Source organism: Gekko japonicus, unplaced genomic scaffold, assembly GCF_001447785.1.
Source record: "Gekko japonicus isolate JY-2015 unplaced genomic scaffold, Gekko_japonicus_V1.1 scaffold79, whole genome shotgun sequence".
Classification (NCBI taxonomy): domain Eukaryota; kingdom Metazoa; phylum Chordata; class Lepidosauria; order Squamata; family Gekkonidae; genus Gekko; species Gekko japonicus.
Window position 1 is genome coordinate 109,677 of NW_015167530.1, and position 15,201 is coordinate 124,877.

The window sequence follows — 15,201 nt, forward strand, 5'->3', positions numbered from 1 at the left end:
TAGGGCTTTAAAGGTAAGAACCAACACCCTGAAGTGAATTCAGTATGCTACAGACAGCCAGTGCAGTGCTTTTAGCACAGGCCGGATGTACTCTCACATAGGGAGACACAACAACAGCTTTGCTGATGCATTCTGCACCAGCTGCAGCTTCCAGATTTGGGACAAGAGCAGCCCCGTGTAGAGAGCATTGCAGTAATCCAATCTCAAGGTGACCATTGCCTGGATCACTGTTGCCATGTTCAAGGAAGGGAACCAACTGCCTAATCAGCCGCAGGTGATAGAAGGCTGACTTCACAGTGGCTGCTACCTGGGCCTCCATCGTTAATCCAGGAGCACTCCCAAACTCCTAACCTCCGGTACTGGCACCAACAGTGCCCCATCGAAGACCGGGAGTGGAATCCCTAACCTCAGACCACTCCAACTCAGGCACAGGACTTCGCCGGATTCAATTTCAGTTGACTCAGTCTAAGCCAACTAGCCACCACTTTCAATGCCAGGTCCAGATCTTCCGGACTAGAGTCTGACAGGCCATCCAGCAACAGACAGCCCAGTCTGTGACTCCGGGCAAGGGGGCACATATAGATGTTAAATAACGTTGGGGAAAGCACCGCTCCTTGGGGCACTGGGCACTTCAGAGGACTATGTGGCCCTGAGAAAGGACTGTACTGATTTCTGGGATATGTTTAAATATGTTGGGGGTGGTCCAAAGATTGTTTTGGGGTGCAGCCTGGCCCCAGCGTCTGCCTCAGTGATTGTCCTGGGGGCACCGCAGTTTGGAGCAGCTGGCACAAGAACAGTGCTTTGGACCAGGACACAGTGTATGTTCAATGGAAGGGGAGAGCCCACTAAACATAGGGGTGTACGAAGTGTGGGAGTCCAAACCTCATTTTGGGTGTAAAGGGCACTCCCTTATTTAAATCTTCTTTGAGATACAGGACTCTAGGAGGCACTCCAAATAGAAGCTCATGGTGCCAGGACCAGTGTTTGGACCGGGCATCACTGTATGCAGGGCCGGCTCGCAAACTAGGTGAACTAGGCGTTCGCCTAGAGCAGGCCAGCCCTTAGGGGCACCAAACTGCACCCCCCCCCTGCCAAAAGCCCTGCATGCATCTAGTCCCTGACCAGGGGACCGGCCTTTGGACCAGGACACAGCATATGTCTCCCCGAAGGGGAGAGTTCACTGAACATGGAGGTATATGACATGTGGTAATCCAAACCTTATTCTAGGATGCAGTGGGCAAACAGTAAAACCAGTTCCTTATTCAAATCTTTTTTTAAAAAAATACAGATTTCTTGGGGCAACCAAAATAGAAGCCTGTGGCTCCAGAACCAGTATTTGGATCGGGCTCCACTGCATGTCATCTTGCAGGGAATAGTCTCCAGAGCATGGTGATGTGTAATTTGGGATGGTCCAAAGATTGTTTTGGGGTGCAGCTTGGCCCCAGTGACTGCCTTGTGATTGTCTTGGGGGCACCACATTTTGGAGCACCTGGCACAAGAACTGCACTTTGGACCAGGACACAACATATGCCCCTCGAAGGGGAGAGTTCGTTGAACATGGGGTGTATTAAGTTTAGGGGTCCAAATTTTATTTTGGGGTTCAGAGCTTTCAAACTGTCCTCAGTGTATTTCGATTAATTCATGAATAAGACGCTAATAAGGAATGAATAAGGAACTGGGAATAAGGAGCCAGCTTCAGCCTCATGCTGCACATGGTACATTCATGTCACTAGGGTGGCTTTAAAATGGAACTAGAAAATGCATGGACAATGCGTTTATTAACAGCTTTTGTCATGGTTGCTAAATGAAACCTCTGTGAGAGGTTATTTGGGGCAGCAAGAAGTAAATCACTTATTACTTTCATATCGTGGGCCTGATGGATGTAGCGAGATGGTTATAGTGGGATAAAGGATTCTAGAACAGATGGACTGTTTTGTCATGATAAAAGCGCCATGGGCAACTTGAGCCAAACTTTTATCTCTTTTCCACCAGCTATGTAGCCCCATCCCATATCCTGAAGATTTTCTAACCTTTTTCGCATCTTCAAATCAAATCCAGTGAAGATGGATCAGGAGAGCAGAGTCACACCCCCTTTCCTCCTGGCCCTGTGCATATTCAGCTGAAATCTGCACAGAGCCCTTGCCTCTAGAACAGGGATGTCAAACATGTGGCCCACAGGCCAGATCCAGTCCCTGCATGGATGGTATCTAGTCCAAGAACACCTTGTTACGATATGAGCCTATGTTTGCATTTCTGTATAGTGGTGATGCTGTCTATGTGTGTCTATGCATTGTGTATTCAGGGACTGCTGTTTGGTTGTGTTGCTTTGTTCTGCATCTCATGCTTGCCTAGAAATAGGCTGGCCTGAGGCTGCCGTTGCACATACGGACCATGTGCTTCCCTGGAGAAGGTATCCCGTCCTGCATCGGGATAGAGGAGACACAGCGCCATTGCACCCACTTGGAGAGTTATGGAAAATCCCCCAGCGAACCCCGACATCACCGGAATGCCAGGAATCACGTAACCCTCTGCACCTAATCTGGTTTGGAGATCTGAAGACAATAGCATTTATGGCCTTGGAGCAGGCACCAGATCTGCAAGTCAAGAGGTGTCCATGGGAACGGAAGATTCACACCTCACCAAAAGGCACCTTTGATGTAGGGATAGGATCTGCATATTGCCACCACCCCTTAGTAGAGCGTCATCCCCTCGTCACCCCCTCTTCATCCAGTAGTGATAGTTTAGAGGACGGGTTTGATAGTTTATGGCTGGATAGCACATGCCCCAAAAAGAGTTTATTTAAGGAGAAACTCTCCTTTGTCTCTCTGGTTAACCCACCCTCCCCATAGCAGTGCACTAAGGTGCTACAAGTGACTCTACTACCTAAGTTCTCCGGAGTCGCGACCCAGAGAGCTCACACGTGGTTTGGCTGGTCCTACCTGTGTGCCTTGGAGTTCACAAGCTGCTGCTTTCGGCTGCCCATCCTTCCAAGGAGGAGAGTTCTCCCTCAGCTGGACCTCAGATGAGTATAGCCGTGCCCCATTGTGTCATCCCCATTTTGATGCTTTTGTTATTTTCTATGCTGTAATTGTTCTGATGTACTATTGTAACTAAGGAGCTTGTATGAATTTGTATGATTCCGATTTTGTATGCCTGATGAAAAACCTTTAGTAAAGACAACATTTATTTAAGGACTAGCGTGTTGTCTCACTTCCTGGGATATAGCCGAGCGTCTCATTCGCCATCCGACCTCTGTATAGACTGGTATAGAACTTACGCACAGCCACAAACACCCAATTTTCCTTGGTAGATAACTTGGATTGGGTCTCCAGGAATTTCCTGGAGAAGTTGGCATAACAGATCTGGTGCCCCGTGTGAGGCGACCTTTGGACCCCTCGGAACCGGTACCCAACCATTCGGTTCCGAAGGACCCAAAACGTGGAGAAACGATCTGGTCGTTTGGACGCTCTAGCGTAGGGAAGTGTGAGAGGTTTCCGTCTGCGTGCTTGGCCTTTAGTGGCATCTGTACTGCGGGAGGGATTTCTACCCCTTTCCCTCTAAACCCAGGAGCATCCTCGGTTTCGCGCTCCGATCCTATCGTTGTGGGTGGACACCGAGGCGCGACTACGAAGAGGACCTGGTTAGGGAACCCCAGTTGCACAAGCACTACATACACGCAGGAACATATAAACCCCTGTCTCCTTAAAACGCTCCCCGACTTCGGTGCCCAGCCAAGAGGCTGCGCCCGTAATATTCTCCCTCCCCCGAAGCGAGCTGAGGACAACTCGCACGGGATCGGCACAAGCTGCGCGCTGTAGCCGTCCCGTCCCTAGGAGCTAAGTTCTCCAGTAGGGAAAACCTCACTATCTGGCGCAGTTGGGTCTGCCAAGGGAAAACGGGACTGATCCCCCCGGAATTCCAACACCCTTCAAGGACTACGGTCCAGGTTCTGGTTGCTCCTGGAAAGGAAGTAGCTCTTCCTTATCCGCAAAGCCTGAAACTCAGGCTACCTAGGGTTGAAATACCCTCAGGTACGGCCTTGATCTCTGTACGCCTGTTTGCCAGAGATCTAAACGGGTGGTGCGATCGCAAAGGTCACACCGTCCACGGTTCTTGGATAACCCGTGAGGAAGAACAGCGTTCTTTAACTCGGAAAATCCACACGTGCAAAGGGTAAACCCTTTTGCCTGAATTAGTGCCGTCACCGAGGTTATACTTGCAGCTGACCCGGCGTGAGCCATCTCGGACACCCGGATACCACTGTAAGATACCCGCGAGTGAGCACTACCCCCGCACACCAATCATGGGTGCACAGTCGCCAATGTTCAGTCACGGCCAGGATACGTTCCTACAGTTCGTGCACAATGTGCTGGAGTCTGCCGCTTGGTGGGATTCGTCCACCATTTGGCTGCCAATGTTTTGGCATACTCTCACAGCTGTGCTATTCTTCGGACTAGGATGGGTATCCTCCCGACAAGCATGGGAACGACTGAAGCTTAGCTGGATGGCCCAGCTAGATGCAGCGCAAGGCCATATCGAGGCTCTGTTTAACCAAATAGTCGACAAGGATAACCAGTTAGGGTCCGCCCGCGAGCAAGTAGGATCCCTCAATCATGAACTGGAGGAGACGGCCAAACAGTTGGACCCAGGAGGATGCTGTGAGCTTCATTACCAGTTGCAATTCAGCGGTCTCTCTAATTTCCCTTTGAAATTCTTTTGTAGGAGAACTGCTACTCTTAGGTCAGCAACTGAATGTCCTGGAAGGTTAAAATGTCTCCCCACTGGTTTTTGAATGTTGTGGTTTCTTATAGCTGTAGAAAGAGTCCAGTAGCACCTTGAAGACTAACAAAATTTGTGGTAGGGTATCAGCTTTTGTTTAAAACCATAAATTTTATTGAGAGTTTTATACATACAGAAAAAAAAAATCCAACAGGGAAGTCCAAAACAACAAAGCAAGGGTATTGCGAGAAAACTACACTTCTCTAACCGTACAAGACAACAATTTTTAGTTATATAACAACAATTTGTATTGACTGGGTATCAGCTTTTGTGAGTCACTGCTCACTTCTTCAGACTTACCTCTATTTATTCTTTGCATCCTCCTGGACTGAATACTCCTGGACCAAAGTAAGACCTAGGTTTCCTGTCTCATTACCAATGATGATATCTCCATGCCTACTACCCCTCTGCATATTACGCCTAATCCAATCAAGCCTATTACCATCTGACATCTGAAATCATATTTATAAAGTTTATATCTCCGGTACCTTGTGTTACATTTTATGGAACACGTGGTCCAGCCCGACAAAGTGACATTTATGTCAGATCTGCCCTTGGTAACAAATGAGTTCGACACCTCTGCTCTAGAAATTTACATGGAGGACCGTGTGTATGCCCCTCTCTGCTCAGTATTATGGAAGAGGGAGGAAAATGTTCTCCTTATGCACTTTCTCCACCCCATGCATAATTTTATAAACTACTTACCATTTTCTGCCTCAGTCATCCTTTCTAGTTGTCATAATTTATTAAAGCATAATGACTGACAGGCACTTCCTTACTCTCCGGACCAGATGCATCAGTGCAGAAGGGGAGGCTGTTCATGTGCAAATGGAAATGGTCAGGGATAAGATAATACTTGAGATGGAGGCCTACAAATGGAACTTCAGTAGCAATGGCGATCCAGAGATAAGAGTGTGATCCAGAGGTGTGGACAGAGGACGTGGAAGGGACTGAGGGGACAATCACTGCCATGCTAGCCCAGACTAAAAATACCAAATTATTGTGTTTGTGCATGGATCACACCACAGAACTCTTCAGGGTGGAACCAGAGCTGGATACCTGCCATAGGGAACATGTTAATAAGTATGCATTGGTGGACTGCCATGTCTGTAAGTACTGAAAAGGCAAGCATGTACTCAGTGGCTGTGAGTAACCTGGCCTGTCCCCACCCCACCCCCCTGAGCTGTACACACTCAAAGATAAGTGTTCGGAACAGTAGGGAAGTGTTACTGAAAGAACATCAGGACTCTCTCTTGCTGATGTTTCAGAGCTTTTCTTTGTACAGATGAACCACAACTGGCTCCCTGAAACTTGTAGTGAAGCTCCCCCTGCATCTTGTCCGCACCGACTGTGCCGAGATGCTGAGGAACAGTCAAGGAGAGTGTCACAGAAGGATGCATCCCTGTGTTGAGCCTAAGCAAGGTGGGATGCTATTCATTTATTTACAACATTTATACCCTGCATTTTCTGCCCTCATCAGGGCCACCAAGTCAACTATTTTGGAGACTTATGTCCTGATGAAAAGGACAGCTTCTGCTAAGCAAAACAGCAGTCTGTATTAATGTTTAACAGTTCAGTTTGTTTTCGTATGTGTAACTTTTGTACAGCAATGTACCAGTCAGGCATTTGTGGTTTAAATGCAACATTTTGGTAGACATTGCATGCAGTAATGGCTAGGCAATTTTAAAATGTATACCAAAAATGGCAGGGCTTTTCTTCCTGGTTCCTGAGATGTACTTTCTCCTATTTTATTGCTCTGTTTCCAGGTGTTCCGTTTGTGTATAATATTGTCATCCACAGTTCTTCACGGGATACGGCAGTCAGCGTTGAATCTTTTAAAGAAAAGGTGGGAGTATAAGTGTTGTAAAATAAGTAAATAGAACAACAGTAGATGCACTCAAATGGAATACTGCTCCCTTATCTGTACTTATTTGTTTTCTATTATACTGGTCCATGACTGTAATAAAGAATGTGTGTGTATCCAACTGCAAATGGAATACCTTACAGTGTAATGTGCATGCTTCCCTTTGAATACCCTGGAAAATAACAGTGGTGCAGTTTCTATAAACTTTTTTACACAAAAAAAAATCACATTTTTAAAAAACTTCCTTTGCTTCACTTTCTGATACGCTGAACATATAAAAGTGCAAATGTAATTTTGAACAGATTGCTACATTCATCTCTATTGAAAATGTGAGTCCACTCCAGGTGCAAGAGGGGGAGTCAAATGAGCCATGTGCCACAGATGTCTCTCTGGCTGATGGCCTCTCCTGGATATTCATCACAGGCCTTTTTTTAATGGCTGCTAACTTGCCCGTGCAGGGGTCTTGTGGTAAGCCCAGGGTTTCCCTTGGTCTCCTGCCCATCTCTTGGCATGTGGTGTTCAGGGCCAACCCCCAGTCCCTAGCCAGCAGCAACTGTACAAATAAAATGGGATAAATTAAACAAAGGTTGCTACGTTGACTCTGGTAACACAACTAAGCCACAAAGGACTTTATTTGGAAAAACTAAGAAATAAATGAGTAGATGACTTTCAATATGCTTGGAGGTCTTCCAGGGTCTGCAGAGAGAGGATCCCCATGACCCTAAACACCCTTTCTAATGACAAGACCTTCATTTTTTTTCTCCTTAGAGGTATTTGAGGTTCTTGTTATGCAAGCAATGTTTCATGTTAAAGGATTGGGGGGAACAGCTCCCATTGGACTATGAAGCCATACATGTTCAAAGTGCTGTCATAGTCAGATCACATTGGCAAGATAAACGTGGACCGAAACGTTTTTAAAGAATAAGTTCTATAGTTTTTGTCTGAATCCACACAAAAATGAAACCAAATTTCTAAGTGGAGGCTGGATTACGCAAATCCCATTTCATTTGCAAAAACAAGGATGATCTTGGAGGTATTTAGGGATCAGATTCAAAATGGATGCAAAGCTTTTTTGTTGACACACGTGTTTTTGTTTTATAGCCATGAGGATTTTCTGCAGGAATCTTGGGGAGGTTACATGTCACAGCAATGGAAGAGCAAAATCTGCCTGCAACTTTATGACAACTTCCTTACACTCACTATATGTATGTGCTTTTAAGGGATGGATTGAAGCTTTAATGTTCCATCTGTTAAGCAGAAATGGATTAGCAATGTATTCCACTTTTGGCTAACAGATGGAATATTTGCTTTTAGCATTTAATTAATTAATTTTTCCTGGGCTGGAGGACTTGGTTATGAGGAGTGGGCTGGAGTAAATCCAATCCTATTGCTGTTAAAAATAGACTTTAAAACAAAAATTTGCACAGTGCTTATAAATCATTGACTGGTGGACTGATTCCCCACACACACACACTATTTGCTCAACTGATGACTGGTTGGAGGGAACTGCAGTTTCCCTAAGTCCGAACAAAAATGCACAAAGTGCTGCCAAGCAAAATAGATTTTAGATCTGGCTGCCATCTGGGTGTGCAAAAATGCACGTGCATGAAATGATGCTGATTGAATATATTATGCTGTTGAATATGTGGAAAGTAACCGGCTGAACAGGCTTGAACTGTGTATGAACAGCCTGATGAAAAATCAGCTTCCTGGTTATGACTGGTGAACAAAACTTGAACTGAACTAGCATCCCTAACTTTTATTTGTGATGTATGATGTTCTGTTTTATGTTTAACTTGAAAATCATAACTATAAGTGTTATGATGTTCTTTTATGATAACTTGGGTATTTATATGGAAAAGCTACTAAATAACAAATATGTAGAGTCCTGAGAAGATTGACTGTCAAATAAGGGCTAAAGCAGGGGTGTCGAACTAATTTGTTATGAGGGCTGGATTTGACATAAATGAGACCTTGTTGGGCCAGGCCATGTGTGTCATAAAATGTAGTGCCAGGTAGCGGAGATATAAACTTTATAATGGACACAAACACAAAGAGGGTTTTTTACTTAAAATAAAAACATGCTTAAAACATTAGCACTCTTGCAATATTTTGTTTATTTAACAGTGTCTGATAACTGACACCTCTTGCTCTGAATTATTGCATCAAAATGTCTGTGCTGTTGCAATCTTGAGTGTGCTGTTCAGGTGTGTATCTGTAAGCTGCAGACCTACGATGACGCAGCAGCAGTAGAACTGGAAGAAGCAGAAGACAGCCAGAGAAGCCCTCTGGGGGCCTAATCCGCCCCCCAGGCCACATGTTTGACACCCCTGGGCTAAAGTGTACATAATGCAGAGATTCCATAGTTGGATCCCCAGATGTATAGCTGAGATGTGGGAAATGGCCGTGGAAGAGAGCGATGTGAATTGGGAATACAGTGCTGGAGAAGAGCTGGGGGCGGGGGCATGGACAAAGTATTTGTTAATTCCTACCAGTGTAAATCCTATTCCAAGTTTCCTCCAAATGCCTGTTTGTCTGGGGTTCCCTGAATTGTTATGAAGTTATTAAACTATATGCATATTTTTTCATGCTAAATGAAAAACAGAACCTATTGTTTATATTAGTGCCCCACTAATCTCCATACTATGTAAACCTGGGTTAAAAATCTAGAGGAAAAATTGATTTATTTCAATAAAATCACTTTAAATACTTCGGAAATATTCTTGGGACAAATCCTTAATTTACACTCAATCACTATTTTACAAGAAGAAGAAGAAGAAGCCGCTGCTGCCTAACCATTATAGACTGTTATCACAGGCCGTGTATAGGGTCCAAAAAAACAGAGAAAATATTTTATTATCTTCAAGGCAAATGCTGAACTTTCTTAATAACAATGGCAAATCAGTATTGATGTTCAGTGGGTTTGCATTATAGAGGAATTGACTTAATTAGATGAAAATGGATTTGATTTACCATGTGGTTTTTGAAATCACCAGTCCATTCATTAGCGGCCAGTAACCACTGACTTCAGGACTGGCTGCTGTAACTTTATTTTATATAGAACAGAGAATAAGATGAGAGACAGGTCTGTACAGACCTGTTAGCTGAGCATTCATAAAGGTGTTAATATATCATTTCCCGTGGTTCTGACATCTAAGCACTTTCATTTTATAAGCAGAACATCTGCAGTTTACAACCCGAATATATTTTGCTGCCAAGTCACTCACCATGCTTCCCAATGACTGCTTTTTTTCTCTGTTGGAGATTTCATCCCTCTAGATTCTTCCTATAGATTTGTGTTGCAGTTCCAGAGTTCTGCTGGCCAAGATGCCCAGTTTTGACAAGTATAAACCCTTTATTCCTAGCTGTTCAGCCTATGCATCCAAGGAAAAAAGCTCTGAGCCACTCCTGAATTTTTAAGGAACAATGATTGGAAGTAGCCTTGGTCTCCCTCATTCTCTGGCTTATGCCTTGATGGCTCTCTAAACCATATCTCATCTTCCCATCTTACAGCATAAATATGATGGTGCACATAGTTTGCACAGCTTCAACATGGGGGCACAAAAACATGCTCAGAGCTCAGCACCAGCAATCAGTGTGAGAATGGTGCCCACCTACCTCCATTCCCTCATTGCTACTGCCCCCCCCCCCAATGCTCTCCCCATCTATGTGAAGAAAGTTCCAGGAATGAGTGGCTGCTCTGAGAGCCAGTTTGGTGTAGTGGTTAAGAGTGTGGACTCTAATCTGGGAGAACTGGGTTTGAGTTCCCACGCCTCCACTTGCAGCTGCTGGATTACCTTGGGAAAGCCATAGTTCTGTCAGAGCTGTTCTTGAAAGAGCAGTTCTCAAAAGAGCTCTCTCAGCCTCACCTACCTCACAGGGTGTCTGTTGTGGGGAAGAGAAAGGAGTTTGTAAGGCGCTCTGAGACTGAGTGAAGGGTGGGGTATAAATCCAATCTCTTCTTCTTTGGAGAAAGTCATCTCTCTGTGCACCGCCCCACTTCTATGGGGGTTCACAAAGAAGGACCTCTGCAGATGACATTAGTTTATGGGAATAAGCATCCTTCAAGTACCATGGCTCCAAGACATGTACAGCACTGACAGTAATCAACAACACTTTGAGTTCTGCTCTGAAGTGAATGGGCAGCGAATGTGATCCTTTATTACCAGTGAAATGTGTTCTCAATAACTAATGCCAGTAATTAATCGTGCTTCTGCATTTTGCACTAGTTGAAGTTTCCAAAGAGTCTTCAAAGGCAGCTCCATGTAAAGTAAGCAATAATCCAAGCTGGTTGCAATCATAGTATGGGTAACTGTGAACAGATTGTTTTTGTCAAGCAGGGCAAAAAGCTTTGGTGGCTGCCACAGAAGGGAAGAGGAAATAATGGGGGGGGGGATGAGATATCAGCCTTCAAGTCCTTGCAGGTCTCCCACTTGTCCTCTCTTTTGAGTACATGTGCAACCTTCACATTCAGAGGCAGCAGACATCTGAATACCAGCTGTAGACAGTAACACTGGGGGAAGGCCTTGGCCTCTGTTTGTTGGCTCTCCAGGGCAATCGGCAACAGTATGAAATGGCTTGCTAGACAAGAGTCTCATACAGCAGGGTGCTTTTTATGTTCCTGTGTGCAGTTGGCAACGGTGTGAAATGGCTTGCTAGACAAGAGGGACCGCTGGTCTCATCCAGCAGGGTGCTTTTTATGTTCCTGTGTGCAGTTTTGGCATTGGGTATTTAACTCTAAACTCTTCCCATCTTGCATATTTTACTTACTACATGAAGAACTCCAGCACCATAGCACTGAATTTATATTCCACAAAGTGAGTACATGCTTATTATGATGGTTTCTTTTTTTGGTTTCCCTCTTCCCGTTGCTTCTCTGTGCCCCCTGGGATGAGCAACATTGGCCAATTCTGCATCTAGCATTTGCTCCGTTGTTTCTCCAAACCCACACAGGAACAGGAAAAGATGCGGCACAAAACCACATTCAAATACTCCGTACTGACTACAGAGTCACCCCAAAATGGCCATAAATCTATGCAGATGGGACCATAAAACCGAGAGATCAAAGGAAGTGAAACCAGCATGCAGTGTGGAGGCGACCATAAAATCCAACAATCAAAGAAAGTGAAAGTGGCATGCAATGTAGAGGGGAATTTCTGTTCCAACAGGTTTTGGTAAAACAGCGGAGCAATGCTAGATGTAGAATGGGCCATTGACAGCTAAAAAGAATGATAAATAGGACAGCCTTACTGAAAACCACGTCTGGCTATTGTGAAGCCCAGAAAAAAGTTTGTTGCTCCGCTTCCTGACAAATGACCCAAATGGTTCCAAACCAACACACACACTCACAAAGCCACCTCTTTAGTACTGCCAGATGCCCAGAACATATGACAAAAGTGGAACTTTTAATAAAATTTTCAAAAACCCAAATCACCTTTTGGACCGGGATCAAACATCAGAAGATTTTCCATCCAATAGCTCTTGATATCTGAAAAACTGGCTTCTACACAAGGTGGCTCTCCAGATGAACTGGCAATGTGGCCTGTCTCGTAGGTAGTGAATTAACAAGGGAAGCTTCCAGGACGCCTTCAGCTTCTCAGAAAACAGCATGAGAACATTTGTTTGGAAAAGCAAAACAAAATGTTTGAAGTTGCCAGAGCAGAGGACTTTGCAGCTTCTTTTATAATCTAGCTGTTATTTATTTCAGTCTTGACTGGATTTGGCTTTACTCTGCTCGTCTGCATCCAGTTCCACACCACAGCCCAGCACCAAATAGCAAGACCTGTATCGGGTGTAAAGATGGGCTTGGGTTGCATCAGCATAATGGTATCAGTGTGGTTTCAGATCAGAATCCTTCGCAAGTGTGAAACTACATAAGATCAGAAATACAGGGGAGTCATTGCTAAACTTGACCCCCCAAAAAATAATAGAAAATGTATCTGTGCACAAAAACAAAGCTAGCCTGGCCTCCCAGCTAAAGATGCCAATAAGGGAGTTCAGAGATCCAGAACACAATGGCCTTGGACAGGGACAAGAAACAAAGTAATGAGACAAAGCAGTAACTACACTCTTGTGTAGATAGAAGCCATCTAACCCATTATTAATAGATATTATTCGTTGAGGCCAAGGTGCAGAGTGTCTAAGAATGGCAAGAATGTCCAGCTTCCCAGAAGTGAAGGTATGATTTAAAGATGGATGCACTAGTTGAGGGCCAAAAGATATTCATCTGTATGAAAAACTTGTACTCACTATTTTTAAACAGACTTAATCTTAAAATAAAAAGTATCAAGAATGAGCTAACAGTTTTTACATATTTTAAGAAGATATTTCAAGTATATATAATCTTGTATGATACTTGAAGTTACAAGATAATTAGTTAGCCAACAGTGTGTGTCCTTAAAAATTAGATATTGTTAGGAGATGATGTTAAAAACCTATAAATATGAGAAATTAAATTATAAGGGGCTCTGAGCCCATGACCTGCTTATCTTCAGGGAAAGATTCTGATGTAATTGCTCGTCTATAATTATCTGTGAAACAATCATGGATGGTATAATTTTTTGTTGATTTATGCAATAGTTAGGTTTAATAAAAGCTTAAAATGGAAGCAGAGATTCTATTACTTCTGTAATATATCTGTAATGAAGCTGAAACATTACTGAGATGTTCCTCTGGCTAGAAGTTGAATGATCTGATATGGGAAAGCTAACTGGATGTCTGGGGCCTCTGAAGTGCATGCTTAGATCTGAATCAAGCCTGACTAAAGTCATCCAGAACATAATATATTGAGTGGAACGATATTTTTTTCCTGAATGTGCATATACATTCTCTTAACATATTTTCATGGGTCAAATACATTTGCATTCAGGGGACCAGTTTTTTACTTCCATATTGGTGGGTAAAGTGTCTTACTACAGGGCTATTCAAAATGGACACCATTAAAATATATAAATAAGGAATTTACCGATATGGGGTGGTGGACGAAATTACAAGAATTCGGTTTTTACTGGCTAAAAGATATGTTTGTTGAAGGAGGAACTTTAATTGCAAAAAACAATTTTTTAGAGAAAGTAGGAAAGCAATATTGGTTAGAGGTGCAAGGACTATACGACTTAGTTAAATCTGAAAGAATAGAGGGGATAAGCAGGGAGAGAACAGAAATTGATGAAACATTAAGCAGAAGACAAGTAAAAGAAAAAGGGATAGCGGGGGCGTTACATAAACTGATGGTAAGAGATAAGGAGAGGATGATAAGGATCATACAGAATAAATGGGAGGGAGAAGGGTTAATGCATCAGGAAGTGATTCAAGAAATAATGAAGGGTATAAATCAAATTAAAATAGATAGAGATAAAGAATTGGTGAGGAAATTTATATAGAAATGGTATAGAACTCCGGCTCAGATAGTGTATATGATTAAAGGAATGAATCCAAAGTGTTGGCACTGTGGCCAAGAAGTAGGTCTATACGCCCATATGTGGTGGGAATGCAAAGTGGTTAAGGAATTTTGGCAAAAGATTGTAAGGGTTATCTTTGATTTATTTCAAGTTAATATAGAGATTAATAGGGACTTGCCTATTTCTGGAATATTGGGAAATAAAAAAGTGGAAAGAAATAAACGGGAGTTATATAAAATTATGGTTTTAGCCGGGATGGCTGTAATAGCATTGGGATGGAGGGATAGGCACAAATGGACTATGGAAAAATGGAATAATTATGTCTTTGAATGCGTACAATCAGGTATATTCGCACAGATAATTACGGAAGAGACATGGGAGGAGAAATGTCAAAAGATTACAAATAAATGGGTGAGATATAAGGAATGGGTGGAAAGGGGGGAAGCCATTCCAAATATCCAAATACGAATGAAGAATCTGTGCACATGGTTAAAAATATGAAGATATTATAAAGGAGGGAGGGGGGAGGGGGTAAAATTATTGTACAATGATTTAATGTAAGATTATGTATATAAGCTTCAATAATAATAATAAAGTGTCTTACTACATATTTTAGCAGTGTGTTTTATGGCTTCACAGCAGTTTTGCAGCCCTGTAATTTACTGCTTACAGCTAGTCACCAGTGGTTGCTTTTATCCATAGGACACAAGAGGAGCTAGGCCCCAAAGACAAGCTGGAATGTTGTTTGATAGTGCCAAATTAATTTTTGCTATGGATCTTCCAAATTGCTTTTGTAAATGCTTTTGTAAGGTGCTTACCTTTTATGCTTTTGTAAATGCTTTTGTAAATGCTTTTGTAAGGTGCTTACCTTTAAAGCCCTGAATGGCCAGGGTCCGGCCTACCTAAGGGACCGTCTCTTCCCGTATGTTCCCTCAAGAGCACTGAGATCGGGGAATTTCCATCGCCTTGAAGTGCCGGGCCCCCGAGCTGTGAGGTTGGCCCAGACCAGAGCTAGGGCGTTTTCGGTGGCGGCTCCTGCCTGGTGGAATGAGCTCCCGGAGGAGATCCGGGCCCTGCGGGACTTAGTACAGTTCCGCAGGGCCTGTAAGACAGAGTTCTTCCACCAGGCCTTTGGGTAGGAGCTGCCGCTGCCGCCATACC